Raw genomic sequence first — 10,063 nt, 5'->3', positions numbered from 1 at the left:
CTTGGCTAATATGGGACTGTGTGTTGAAACACATTACTTGGCCAAAATGGCCATGAAGCTTTTTTGTGACGTCACTAAGGAAAGAACGGAAAACAGCTTTGGGACATGCGCACTTCCGAGAGAATTGGAGGGTATTTATTCAGCCATTTGCTCGAGTAAATACTACAAAGCAGCAAACGTCTGAAGAAAATCTATGAAACTTTAATGCGACCATCATCGTTCAGTGCAACGCGGACATTGGCCCCTTTAACAGCCAAACAACCAGAAAAACGCAAGACCGGAAAACAAGATTCAGTGTTTCGTGTGAAAGCGGACAACGTGATCAAGTAGCGGTGTAAACCTCAATAAGAAAAAAATAGCAAAAAAAAAGTGAAATAATTTTTGGTGCAAGCAAAGGAAAACGCATTCGTATTGAATAACACCTAGATTTTTATTTTTGGAAAGTGTGAAAGATTTTCGCCAAAAAAAAGATTGGAGGTGTGTGTGTGTGCGGAATTTCTAATGAAATAGCCTAAATTTCTGTTTTGAAATTATACCAGTAATTCAAAAATTTTGTTTTGTAAGATATTTTTGATTTTTCTTTGAAAAAGTATTCAAATTGTGCATTCATTCATTTGATGTGGGCCATTTTCGTAGATGTCTGGAAAATGTTAACCTGAATTAATGAAAAAAAGTTTCACTTGAATCCATAACGTAAACGTATTAACAACAGCAACAACCGGTAATTATCACACGGTAAATTGTTCAGTGGAATTTTAAAGTGATTTCCAAAGAAATTTTGAAATTTAAAAGAAAAATTTTGAAAATTTCAATTTAAAGAAATTTTGAAAGAAAATAAAGAAAATCATTTACAATTTCATATTCAATTGTTTTGTGCATATCAAACGAAAAAAAATTCAATATTTCGCTCTCCAAACCGTCAAATGAATTGATTTCTTATTCAACGTTTCATCGGTGAGTGTTTGTGGCAAATATTTGCCTGCTTCAATCAGCCAACAATAACAACAACAAAAAGGTGAAAACAAATTTGGGGGTGTGTCAACAGCTGAAGACTATCCTGGGACTTCCTGCCAAACCATTGTAGCTGCTGTCTTCTGTCATTTGCTGTTCCCCATTCATTTGGATTACTCGGATTCGCACACATTTCGATTCTCAGGTTTGTTTTGATTAATTCAACACCTTGAACAGTCTCATTAATTTTTATTGTCATTGTTCCTTCGTTTTTGTGTCTCCTTTGTGGCGTTTTTTTTTTCATTTATTTTGCCGGTTGTCTGTTTACAGACAGCAAATGTCTTTGTTTTTTTTTTTTTTTCTTTTTTGTGGGTCATTGAAAATCTCGCAAGAGGATAGAAAGTTTATTCGTGATTGCTGGTTGACCCACATAATTTAGTAAAGCCAACCAACCAACCAACCGGCCAGCCAGACAGACATTCAAATCACAAAGGACGAATTTTTTGCCTGTGGCCTTCCTTCAACAACAACAAATAAATAACTAATGAAAACCATATTTAGTTGTTGTTGTTGTTGAAGCATCGAACCCACATAGACATTTGTTTGATATTTTGACTTTCCCTTTGATGTTCCCATTTGGCCAATAATTCAAAATGTTTTTGGGTCATATTTTTGATTTATTGCCCATACTAAATAGTTGGGGAATTCATTGGATTTTTTTTTTTGGTGGTTAAGGTGTGTGGAGACTTCTTTTTAGGGAGGGGGTGGTGTTAAAATAAATAACATTATCATAAGGACAACAAGTTGTAATAAAAACAAGTTAAAAAGTATCAGTCGGTTTTGCCGACAGAGGTATACCCTCAGCCAATATTCGATTATTTAAATATATATTGTGTTCTTTTATGATTATTCAAATTATTGACCCCATATGGAGTGGATTTCGAGGAAATGAGCCAATATTGTTCATTTCGCATCGGACCTAAATAAATATGATATAAATATTGCGACGTGTCGGGTTTGGACTACTTTCTTCAATTTATATGGGATATGTAAAAATTCTTAGGTGAGGTACCAGATAAAGTCGATCGTACTATTCCAATTACGTACTTCATCTAATACTGATAAAAATATTGGTATGGGCAAAATTACAAAAAAAAATTAATATTTATATCGATTTTTATGGGAAATTATAAATTTCCATAGAGTCCATATTCATATCAGATTTTTGGTTGAGAGAAATAATTAGATATAGCAATTTGTAAAGAATCGCTTATTTGTTTCACAAAGGTGAGGTACCAACTAAACTGCAACCAACTTCAGACAGCTGTCATTTCTAAGCCACTCCTTTGACATCGGTAAAAATTAATCCAGTGACAGCTCATCATATTGTTTACAAGCGTACAAAGCCATTTTGGTGAGCAATTTTCAGAAAAAAAGTTATTCGCGATTGAATTCAAGCCTAATAGTGTGATTCTTTATATTTGGCTGGAAAACCACAAGTGGCTGTCGTTAGAGCACTCCAGTATTTAAATGTGAATAAATCTTTTGTGTCTCGCACCGTCGCTCGTTACCGTGATACTGATAGCGTAGCCCGACGTCAAGGAAGCGGACGAAAGAAAACAACAACATCAGCAGAAATGGTTCGAAACGTAAAGAAGCGACTTGTTCGAAACTCGCGTCGCAGTGGCTGAAAAATGGTTCGTGAGGTGAACATATAACAATATTCCATTCGACTAATATTGAAAATTGAGCTCGGGATAAAGCCATTGAAATTCCAAAAAGTGCAAGAACTTACACCGCAACAAAAAGAAAATAGACTCAGCAGAGCTAAAAAGTTCCTTCGCTTGGCCAAAAGTGGTGAACTGCCGAGTTTGGTTTTCTCCGCTCCGATGAGAAAACATTCGTTGTCCAGCAGTTTGTAAACAAACAAAACGATCGTGTTTACTTGCCAAAGAGGTCAGCTGAAAATGTGCCCCTTCGGTTGGCAACCAGAACTCAAGCGCCGGCCATGGTGATGGTGTGGGCTGCCATAACAGCCGATGGTCGCTCTCCGCACCAGAATAAATGTCCAATATTATCGCGAAAAAATCCTGGAGGGTGTATTAAAGCCTTGGACACGTAAACATTTCGGCCGCAGACCTTGGACATTCCAACAGGACTCAGCACCCGCAACCCAAGAATGGTTACAAAATGAGGTTCCTCGCTTCATTCCCAGCGCACAATGGCCCCCAAAATCTCCGGATACCAATCCGTTAGACTATTACTTAATAGTGTATAGTGTGTAATGGAGTATTTTGGAAAGCAAGGTTGGCACTAAAAAATACCAAAGTGTAGATCACCTCAAGCAATCGCTTCGCCGGGAATGGGCCAAAATACCCCAGAGCAACATTTGGGCAGCGTGTGACGGTTTCATTGGCCATTTGAAGGCCATAATTCGTGCCAAAGGTGACCAATTCGAACAAATCTGAACTTATTCAAGAATTTGATACTATTTCCGACATTTTTTGCTTTCATTCAATAAAATTAAAAAAAAAAAATGTAAAAATTATGGCGTTAGACTTTGTTACAGCTCTTTTTATCTCACCCTGTATATAATCTTCATAACAGAGCTTATGTTATCTAAAATGTTTGTATGTGTGAAATTTGAAGAAAGTTGGATGATTATTTCGCCTTCTTTGAGCGTTTTACTTTTTTAAAAATCTTGAGTCCTATATGGGGGAGATCCAAGAAGAAATGATCCGATCTCTACCATATTTATAACACATCTTATGTTGATGGAAAAATTAAGATGTACCAAGTCTGATTGGAATCGGATGTTATTTTCGCGTTTTATGAACTTTATGGATATTCAAAATGTTGACCCTATATGGGGGAAGTACCAGAAGGAGTGAAGCGATATAACACATCTTCATAGCGATCTTGTGTAAGTAGAAATAATGGGATGTGTGAAATATGAAGAGAACCGGATTTTTATTTCGGCTTTCATGATCGCTTTGGTTATTCAAAACTTTGACCCCTTGTGTGGGATGTACCAGAAGGAATGGTCCGATCTCTACCATCTCTTTAACAGATCTAGTTTTGGTGAAAATTGATTGAGATGTGCCAAGTTTGAATGGAATCCGAATTTTACATCACATTTTATAAGAGTTATAATTATTAAAATTGTTGACCCTATGTGGGGGAGGTACTTGATGGAGTGCATCGATATTATCCACCGAGTGCAACGATATTATCCTGACCAAACACTTATACAAATATTAGAATTTGCAAAGTTGGAGCAAAATGGGACCCATCCATCCTTTTCCAATGCTGTATATTATTTTCTATGGAAATTTGGACCTCTCCGAACTCGATCTGAGTTTGACAAAAACTTTTACAATGTACCAAGATTGGACCAAATCGAATACTCCCTTCGGAATTATCGCAGAATTATCGCACCAGCCAGGCAGACAGACGGACATCGCTAAGTTGCCTCCAAATGTCCTGAAACTGATTTGGTCCAAATAGTCCTAGGGTCTTAAACCGTTTTTCTGACTAGGCACGTTTTGGCCGTATCAAATGATAAGAAACTCTCTCTAGCCATATGGGTATATTTTCTGCAGGCAGGTCAAGTTCAAAGATGGGCTATATCGTTCCACGATATCGTATAGCCTTCATATTCGGTATTTTGATGATTTTACCCACCTTTTTCGATCGAATTATCTGAAATTGTTCACAAGAAGTTCTTTATGAGTACCTTACCCCCTAAAAGATAGTTGTCTATATAGGTCCACGATATCGTATATCCCCCATACAACGGTACCCCCCGATATTCGGTATTTTGATGATTTTACCCACATTTTTCGATCGAATTGTCTGAAAACAAGGAGTTCCTTGTGAGTACTTTATCCCCTAGATATCGTGTATAGGTCCACGATATCGTATAGCCCCATATATCGGCACCTTCCAATATTCGGTATTTTTTAGATTTAACAGAATTTTTGAATGGATTTTATTTATTTATTTTTTTGAAAATTTCTTAATTAATCCCAAATGGTGGAGGGTATTCCAAGTTCGGCCCGGACGAATTTACTAATTTTTTTTTTTTTTTTTTTTTTTTTTTTTATAGAAGACCGAAAATCTTTCTATAGAAGGACTAATGGTTTCCCTTTAGAAGGAATTGTGGTATTCTGCAGGAACACGTAATGACCTTCCTATCCAAGATCTAATGAGTATTCTTCCCTTATTTTAAATATAGAACCCTTCTTATAGATAAAATAAAAATTCTTTGGAAGACATTATGACATGTTCCAGAACCAAACGTAGAGCCCCTAAAATTAGTGTTTCCACTGTATTTCCTTAATTTATTAAACGATAAATAAAAGAACAAAAGCAAACACATAAAACATGGAAATCCCATGTTCCTATAACTTAAACATATTCTTCTATATTGTAAATGTCACCACCTATGCCCACCACCGACACCCCCTAGGCTTCATGGCTTTCTACTATTTTTAGATATTTGTCATCATCGTCATCGCCATCCTCTGTTTCGTTTGTCTGTTCTGTCTAACGTTTGTGTTGTTGTGTGTCGGCGATGTTTTCTGACTTCGAATAATATTTTTTGATAACTGCAGCATGAATGTGGCGACAATCACGTAATTTGTACCAGTGCCAAGTCAAAAACAAACACACCAACTACTTCGATATGTCACAATGTCGCAGAGGAAAAAAATGGAAATTTTGTTTTATCATTGATAATAGGCTATGAGCAATTGTCATAAAATTCAGAATGGAATTTTCGAAATGTTGGGAAAATTTTCTGACCCAGTTGGTGAACTTTGTTCAGTTAACCGTATAAAAGACAATTTAAGTTTTCGGTTTTTAGTTTTCTTTTCCGCTTAGATTTGATATGAAAATATTCACTTTTGCAAAACTAAATAAATTGCCCTGCTCCATTGAGCTGTCGTTTCCGGTGTCCAATAACAAAACTAACTTTGCCATGATGTTGTCGTCAATCCCACCGGGGGCCACATGAAATGAAAATATCAACAGAAGTGTTCCTCCACGCAATTATTGTTCACTTAGTAGCGAGAATTGTGTGCCTGGGCAAAGGATCTCAGTTGTATTTGTATTGATGGTCGCCATGGAAGATAGTTTGACGAGAGTGTTGAGAAGAGTCATAGCAGGAATAGTTTTATTGTTTGAGGGGGATTGAAGTTATGTCTAAGAGGATTTTCTATGTTTGTTATGAAAATTAAAAATTTTAAATTGTTTTTTGATCGGTGAAGGGGGGAAGATATCATTTTCAACAATGCAAATAAATCGAAAGAGATAGTTTTAAATATTTTAATACTCCTCGAATATTATTATACCCTACACCACAAGGTGGTCAGGGTATTATGTCTTTGTGCATTTGTTTGTAACAGGCAAAAGGAAACGAGATAGACCCATAGTTCCTTTTGATGATCTGCATAGAAACACATTCTGAGTCGATTTATGCATGTCCGTCCGTCCGTCCGTCTGTCAGTCTGTCCATATATTTTTGTAAACAAAGTACAGCTCGCATTTATTGTCCTATCCAGATGAAATTTTGCACAAATCATTTGTTTGGCCCAAGGACGAACCCTGTTGAAATTGGAGATAATCGGTCAAAATTTAGATATAGCTCCCATATATATCTTCGTCCGATTTGCCTTTTATTGTGCACCAAACGTGTAATATCAAGCCGAATATTATGAAATTTTGCACATACAACCCGATTAGGCCTGAAAATAAGTATGCGAAATTTTATCGAAATCGGTGCAGATATAGCTATAGCTCCCATATATACTGTTCATCCGATTTGTTATTTTTGTCCTCCGCAGCCGTAGTATGCATTCTGTAACCACAATACTTTGGGAAATATATCAAATACAACTCAGAAATGCATTTGCTAAATTTTATCGAGATCGGTTCAGATTTGGATATAGCTCCCACATATAACTTCGTCCGATTTACCTTTTATTGTGCACCAAACGTCTCATATTTGTCCAAATGGGTTGGAATTTGGCACTTACGACCGAATTGAGTCTAAAAGCTAGTATGTCAAATTTGGTGAAGATCCGTTCAAATATAGCTATAGCTCCCATATATACTCTTCATCCGATTTGTTATATTTGTTACCCACTGCTGTAATATGCACTCCGTAACGACGATTTTCAGGGAAATATATATTAAATACAGCTCAGAAATATCCTTGCCAAATTTTATCGAGATCGGTTCCGATTTGGATATAGCTCCCATATATATCTTTATCAGATTTCAAATTAATTGTGCACCAAATGGGCAATACAAGTCCGAATTTAAAAGATACAAATGCTTCGGCATATTCAGTCCTTTGAACTTTAAATTATAATTATAATCATAGCGTGTATGAACTTTTAATTTTTTGCGGAGCTCTACTAAATTAGCAAAGTGGTGCAGGGTATCATAAAGTCGGCCCCGCCCGACTCTAAGACGTTCTTTACTGGGTTTTTATTTAGAAAGGGAATAACACAAATTTCTAATGGAATAATGAAAAAAAAACAAATATTTTAAATTACAAATTAAATAAAAATAAAATCTTAATTAAAAATATCGAATGTAGCCATATATTAGGGTCTTTACGACGACGTGGACCTGCATAGGCAACTTTTGTCATCAGCTATTACAATATTCAAATGCGAAACTTGAAAAAAATCTGTTTATAATTTAGCTAAAATCATAAAAATACCGAATATAGGGACGTACCATGGGGGTTATAAAACGTGGACCTGCACAGAAATTTTTTTGGCATAGGCTGTAGTATCCATTACGAACTTCAAATACAAACTTTAAAACAATTGTGGTGAAAATGTATCTAAAATCATCAAAATACCGAATATCGGGAGGTATGAGGGCTATACGAAAACGTGGACCTGCATAGACAATTTTCTGTCATAGGCTGTAGTATCCATTGCGAACTTTAAATACCAAATTTGAAACAATTCCGGTGAATGATGTCGCTGAAATCATCAAAATACCAAATATAGGGAGTTAACGCTATATGGGGGATATACGAAGACGTGGACCTGCACAGACAATTTTCTTGCATAGGCTGTAGTATCCATTACGAACATCAAATACCAAATTTGAAACAATTCCGGTAAATAATGTCGCTATTTTTAATTGTTGGTCCAATTAAACCCCTGAATATGTTGCGGACATCTTTAAATACAATAGGCCTAGCCCTAGAGGGCATTCTGAATTGACAAATTTTGTCAAAATCGGTCCAGCCATTCTTGGGATATAAGCATTCTAGCTAACATCCCCATCCTTTGTATATGGTTAAGGTTAGGTTGAAAAGAGGGGCGAAGCAATTCGCCGCATGCCCTGTTGGGCATACACTTAAGCCAGTATAGCCCTTTTCAGATATCCGGTCTGATATATATACACATTGTATATATTTCGCTATATATCCGATACATTTGCTATCGGCATCTATGTAACGGTCAAAATGACCTGTCAGTTTATTTGTAATTTCGCGGGGATTAGAAATATTCGCGGTTTAAAGGAAAATTTGTCTTTTATTTAACACAAATGTTAAGGTCTATTTCACCCACTAAATATTAACCGATGACCACAAAAACTCGAAGAATTCTGCACTGCCCTAAGTCTAGCCCCATGCTAACTTCCGCATCGATTGGTCAATTTTTACGACCACTAGAGCAACTGCAAAATCATATGGGATCATCTTCAAAAACAATATATTCTGGCCCTAGCCCCAGCTCTATTCTAAATTTCGTGAAGATCGGGGCCATAATTGCGAACTGTAAAGTGATCACAAATTAACATGGACAAACGGGACATACATAGCTAGATCGACACAGCTCGGTGAGATAGGTAGATTCATATATACTTTCCTATGTGGAAAACCAATATTTCGAAGTGTTACATAATTTTTGGCCCAATCAAACTTATAATACCCCCAACACATAGTGTTGTAGGGTATAAAAATTAAATATTTTAAATTACTTACTTTTAAATTACAAATTAAAAATTCGTATTTCGAAAAAATTTAACGTTTTACAAATGGAATTTTCGAATTACAATTGCAACATTTGGAATTCGAAGAAAGTATCCTTCAAAATAAATTTTAATCGACTTTACCATTCTTCACAAAAGAAAATCCTATTACATCCCTTACAGTATTGAAAATCTGTTAACATTTTCCTTATTTGGGAATGGTTTCCTGTCCATTAATTAAACCCAATTTTCATAAGAAATATAAAAAAAGCAACAACGAAATTTACCAACCCATAAACACGTAATACCTTTTAACCACAATTTGGACAGCCATTTAATTGAGATGTCAAAATCAGATTTACCTTTAGCGGCTTTCTGGCAATGAACATTTATTAAAAATTTGTTGACTCAATACTTTGTATTGTTTGATGGTAATTAATTACAACAACAACGAAAATTCGTTGTTTCACGGTTTGAAACTTTATTTAACAACTTTGGTAAATTTATTAAAGGGGGTATGAAAATAAAAATAAAAGGACGAAATATTTTTTTCTTTTATGAATGAAGTAAATGATTGTGCAAGACTACCTCTGGTACTACCACATGTATGGCAATGTGTGACAAAAAAGGTTCCAACACAACTAATCGATCTGATTTTTTTTAGTAATGTTTCAAAATGAATAAGGAATGAGAAGACCTCTAGGTCTTCTTTGAGAAGATATCTAGGTCTTTTACGAGAAGACCTGTAGGTCTTCTATGATTGAGGTCTCTGTTTGTATCTAGAATTAGAATAGGGAGGAGGTTTTTGAAATGTGTACTACGAAAAGTACTAAATAGTACTATATTTGGTATTGGGTGAAGACGTAGGGATAAAATTCTGAAATTTGATGTTTAAATAACTGCTATTATCTTAGCTTGTAATTTGGGGATGGGTTTGGAAATGCGTACACTAACGATACAATTGAGATCTAGGATTTTTCAATTTGACTTACAATTTGGAATTGTTCATTTTATACATTTTTTCTACATCCCACAACAATACGTGTTGAGGGTATTATATACAGGTAGCAATAATAATCCGATTCTCACGAAATTTTGCATGGGGTAG

At 35.5% G+C, this 10,063-nt stretch overlaps 1 protein-coding gene across 2 annotated transcripts in view; it reads left to right on the top strand.

Annotated features, from left to right (window-relative positions):
- The first annotated feature begins 217 nt into the window (after window positions 1-217).
- LOC101887219 (GTP-binding protein RAD) overlaps window positions 218-10,063 on the top strand; it is a 160,660-nt gene continuing 150,814 nt past the window's right edge. For both annotated transcript variants that reach the window (XM_005179811.4, XM_011292704.3), the window contains exon 1: window positions 218-1,156. The gene's annotated coding sequence lies outside the window, so the exon portion shown is untranslated. The remainder of the gene's footprint in view (window positions 1,157-10,063) is intronic.

The sequence above is a fragment of the Musca domestica genome, unplaced genomic scaffold (genome assembly GCF_030504385.1).
Source record: "Musca domestica strain aabys unplaced genomic scaffold, Musca_domestica.polishedcontigs.V.1.1 16, whole genome shotgun sequence".
Taxonomy (NCBI): domain Eukaryota; kingdom Metazoa; phylum Arthropoda; class Insecta; order Diptera; family Muscidae; genus Musca; species Musca domestica.
Note: the sequence above shows the minus strand (reverse complement) of the source record. Positions and strands in the feature narration are given on the sequence as shown.